The following is a 4,841-nucleotide window of genomic DNA, read 5'->3' on the forward strand; positions in this document are numbered from 1 at the left end:
GGCTGTCTGTGAGGGCTACACGGAAAGCCTATGGCATAAAGCAAAGAGGTGATTTGCAGAAATGCTCATTATAGCTAAAAGGCAAATAAAGTGGAAGCAGCAAATTAGTCTGATTCCTTGCAAGGCTCCACAGACATTAACATTCAAATATTATGATGAAATAAGAGCAAAAGGATGTCAAATAAGGAGGTCACAAATGAAGAAATTTGCCAATCAACTTTACACTGAATATTGATTTTTGAGCTTCTGTTACACATCTCAATTCAATTAACTTCCGCCCCATCAGATGTCATGAAATAGAAAACACATTAAATGAATGTACATTTTTGTGAAAGTATTTGAACATTTCTGTCCATTTAACAGTGAAGTGTGCGTTGCTGGAGAAGTAGGAGGAGCCGGAGGAAATGTCTGTTTATGTTTCCTATTCACGGTAGGATTTGCAGGAACTTTGGGCCTGCGTATGGCTCATTGTTGTAACTTCCACATGCAGATAAATATGAGTTTGTGTTGAGGTCATGCCAATTTTTGATTAAACGATAGTAACCCGCTTTGTGTTATTCAGCGATGACTGAAGGAAGGCAGAGCTATAGGGCGAGATGACCTCTCAATCAAAAGCTAGTACACATGAGACAGGGCCACTCCTGAAATACTGTATATCTATAGCAGATAGTGAGAAGGTCTTGGACCCTGACATACAACTGTCAGTGTTTTTTTGTTTCTGTCACATTAAGAAAATATAGTCTTTTCATATGTTCCAGCTCTCTGCCTTTAGAGCTGAGAGAGCAGCCAAGTGTCAATTCAGAGAGATGTGGCCACAAGAGGAGTGGTGTGACACCTTGTGGCCGTAAAGTGCCACTCAGCACTTCTGGGGCTGAAGTCAGCAGAGTCCCAATCAATAGCCCACAGGGGCTTAATTGTGTAGGATGGAGGCATTATTGATCTGCCACGTTGACACAGGCAAATGTTACAAGGCATATTGTCTGTTCTTTCTTACCAACCGCTCTGAGCTACTCTGAATACACATAAGTATGCTGTGGGTGCTCGCAGAGATGGCTCTTCTCCTCATTAGCTCTGACACGGCCAGCATGGTTATGTTCGAGCAAAGCTCAGTCAGGAAAATGTCTTGGACTGCAAGTTGGAGTCTGGAAAAAGGATTAGAAGAGAATCATAATGCAAAGGCCTCCTGTAATAGTTTCACTGCGAGTTCAAGTAATATTCATGCTCCAACCAAACAGCTTTTTGAAAAATGTGTCCATCATAAAATGTCTATGGTTAAAGGAGCACGGGAATAGGATGCAGGAACAGAGATGTACTGCTTTGTACACCTGGCATAATTTAGATACTGTCTTTACTGTTTAGGTAGGTTACTGGATGCATAATGTTGCAGTGGTGTCATTTGACCTGGATAAAGGACTGTGTCACCACTCTGCCTGGCAAACAAGGCTTCAGGTAGTCTGGACTCTCTCTGAGGATATGTGTGCCCGAAATACAAACATGCATGTTTGCTTTTTCCATTAAACCTGGGCAAACACCAAGGATTTACAACAGATCATGCAAATCCTGTGCATGCTGCCTGCATTAATTATTACTATGGATGTAAAAAAAACAACTTAATATTCTGTGGTTATAGTGACTGACCTGTGTATTACCTAAAGCAGGGGTCAACAACCTTCGACTATCAAGAGCCATTTTGCCCCCTTTGCCACTCATTTAAATATGTATGGAGCCGCAAAACATATTTCATAACACAGCTCTAATTGTAAGTTTTATATATAGTTCTAAACAAACAATAGTGTGTTGCATCTGTGAACTTATAGATCGACAATAAAGAAAACATTTGAATGTCTATGTGTGTTTTTACCTGTTAGAAAGTAATAAGCTGCAAATGCTGTGTGCTTGTTCTGGAATGTCTTCCATAATTCTATTTTTACTGGTTTGCTAATTTCTCACAATTTCTCATGGATAAAGGTAAGCCATTATTGTTTGCAGTAAAAGCAAAGGAATCTATACACAGGGAATTAACTATTTCATTTGTGATGTTTCTTTTTTGGATTTATCCTTTGTTAGTTTTCAAAGGCCGGGAAATAGACGTAGTAAGATGTAAGGCATATATTAGCTGATGAAATATAAAACCTCTTTTTATTTCGTTGTCACAATATCATCTCAAAATCCAAGATAACAAGTGTTTTTTTTCCTAAAATTGCCCTCGTTGCAAAAAAAAGAAGAAGAAGGACTTATTAATTTCAATGTTATTTTTTGTCAAAGCTACTGGGAGCCTGCAGAGCCGCGGGTTGCCTCTCCATGACCTAAAGTATTAAGTTGCCCAAATGTATTATTGGTCTTTTAAGCTTAGTTAACTTCTTGGTGTACACAGTTAAATGTTATTCTTTCATGCAATATTAAAATGTCCCAGAGTAAGATGCTGAATCTTTTTTCATTGCTGGCGTTTGGTCCCCAATCATTTAGTTCATGACCCCCATTAAATATGTAGTATGTAGTATTATGTCCTGGCATTCTCAAAAGGTCAAACACAATATATCCAGTTGCCTTCTGAGATTGCTTCATTTTTATTAGTATTTAGAGGCGTGCAGAGGGTAACAGAACAGTACGCATACTAATATATGGGAACAGAACACTACACCCAATTGCTGTCGGATGCAGCACAATATAGCCAGCCATGAGATTGAGTGTAAATCACCTACTGTACCGTTAACTGTAAGTATTTATGCAAACATAAATGCTTTTAAAAATATCAAGAGTTTAATTACCATGTGAGGCATCTTTCCCCCTCACATTTTGTTATAAAACAGCACACAATGAAAGTAATAAAGGTTATTGCGGGCATTAAGTGAAATGAATTTAAACGTGTTTGGGATATATTTCATATAGGTCCATTTAAAACGAGAGGATTAGATATTTGTCTGAGTCCTAAAAAGTCGAAGCTAAAATGATCTAAAAGCCTGCTCTAGTAAAGAATACACACTGCCACCTGCTGTTGGAACTGAATAAAGTCAGTTCCCAGGTTTGCAGATATATGCCTCTAAAATGTGTACCAGCCTTTTAATGATGAGTTGAAAGAATGTTGCGAGTGCTTTTGAAAGCTTTGAAAATGTAACTTAAAAAATAAGCATGCAATAAAGCCTCCAGAAACAAGCAGGGAAAGAAAGAATACAACAATATTATACTCAAGAAAAGTAGTCCTTCTTGTGTAAAAAGGAACTTAGATAAAAGGGAAAAAGTAGATCAATTATAAACCTCTTCTTCTTTATAGTCTACTCTTACATTAATTAACCAGAAAAGAGGACACCATGCAGACAAATAACACAGAAATGAGAAACATTATAGAAAACAGGACTATGGAAAATGCATTGGAAATGTTAAGCCACATCAATTAAATAACCTTTAGACTTTATATGTATAGCAACAACAGTAGAAGAAAACATTATGAATGCAACAAAAAATAAAAAGCTTTACTGCTAAATGAGGACTTTTACATGTAATGGAGTGTTTTCACATTGCTATATTAGCACTTTTACTAAATTAATACTTTTGCGACCACTGAAAGAGAAACCCTCCTTACAATCCAAGATAACAATGTATCTTGGCCTTGAAGTAGTCTGGTCAAACCAATCGGAAGGTGGTTCGATCCCAGCCCCTGCAGTCAAAATGCTGATGTATCCATGGGCGAGATACTTAACCCCAAGTTGCTTCCAATAGCCATCATCTGCGTGTGAATGTTTGTTTCCCCAAGAAAATGGCACCTTTTATGGCAGCCCAAAGTACTTTGAGGGGTCGCAGACAGGAAAAGCCCGATGTAAATGAGCTACAAATACAGTCAGTCACAAGCCACCGTATATAACAAATAGTTTAATAGTTTTCTGGTCTGGTGTATTGTAGATTTATTGTGGTTTCCTACACAATGTGTAGGAAATGTGTTTCCTTTCTAGAGCTTTCTTTTGCCACTTGCAAATTTAATATAGTGTAAGTATAATCTTTGTCCAGAAGGTGGCATTGTCGCTCTGCAGAGGAGAAAACATGACTCAAAAGTGCTGACCTGTCCTGGCACGTGGTGGCCTGTTATTTAATCATCTCATTCACAAAAAAACAATAACTCATCAGTAACGCTTACAACATCAAATAAATGCAATGCGATGAGAACCATAAAGACAGCCCAGTCAACTTTAACTACTTAATTTGATGGACTATTTTATCTATATACTCTGCAATTATTGGATCTCCATTAAGAGGTCATGCTGGCACTAAATCAAGAGGCATAATGTGCAGAACATTAATGCTGCTTTCCCAACAGTGATGATGAGTAATAGGTTGTTAGTCAGTAATCATTATATGAAAATATAGACACAATACATTTGCAAGCAATGAGGAAGAAACTCTGTCCCAATGGGCTCTGCTGAGCACTTAATAGCAATATCAGTGATATTTTCACCTGATGTTTAACCTGGAGGTCAAAAATAAAGTGTGTTAAAGTCACATTGTTATAGGCTATTTTTAGATCCAATATTTCAAGGGACTCTTTATTCTGTGCTTTCAAATTTATATATATATTTTTTAAATCTGATATTTCAAATGTAACGTTCCTATATCCAATATGACTTTTAGGGATAGAACAGGAGGGGACATTATCTCCATAAACTCTTGAAGTCAAACTTTATCATGAAGATATTAGAGGAATACCATAGACACCAAAACACACAAAATCAGCTCACTACAAACTATTTGTCCCACAGACCCTTTATTTCCCATAATTGAGCAGCCTATTACAGTTGAGTGATGTGACTCAGGCGTGAATACCAGGGAGGCGTGGCCAGTGATAAAACCTC

This window comes from Notothenia rossii (assembly GCF_949606895.1).
Source record: "Notothenia rossii genome assembly, chromosome: 8".
In the NCBI taxonomy this organism is placed as follows: domain Eukaryota; kingdom Metazoa; phylum Chordata; class Actinopteri; order Perciformes; family Nototheniidae; genus Notothenia; species Notothenia rossii.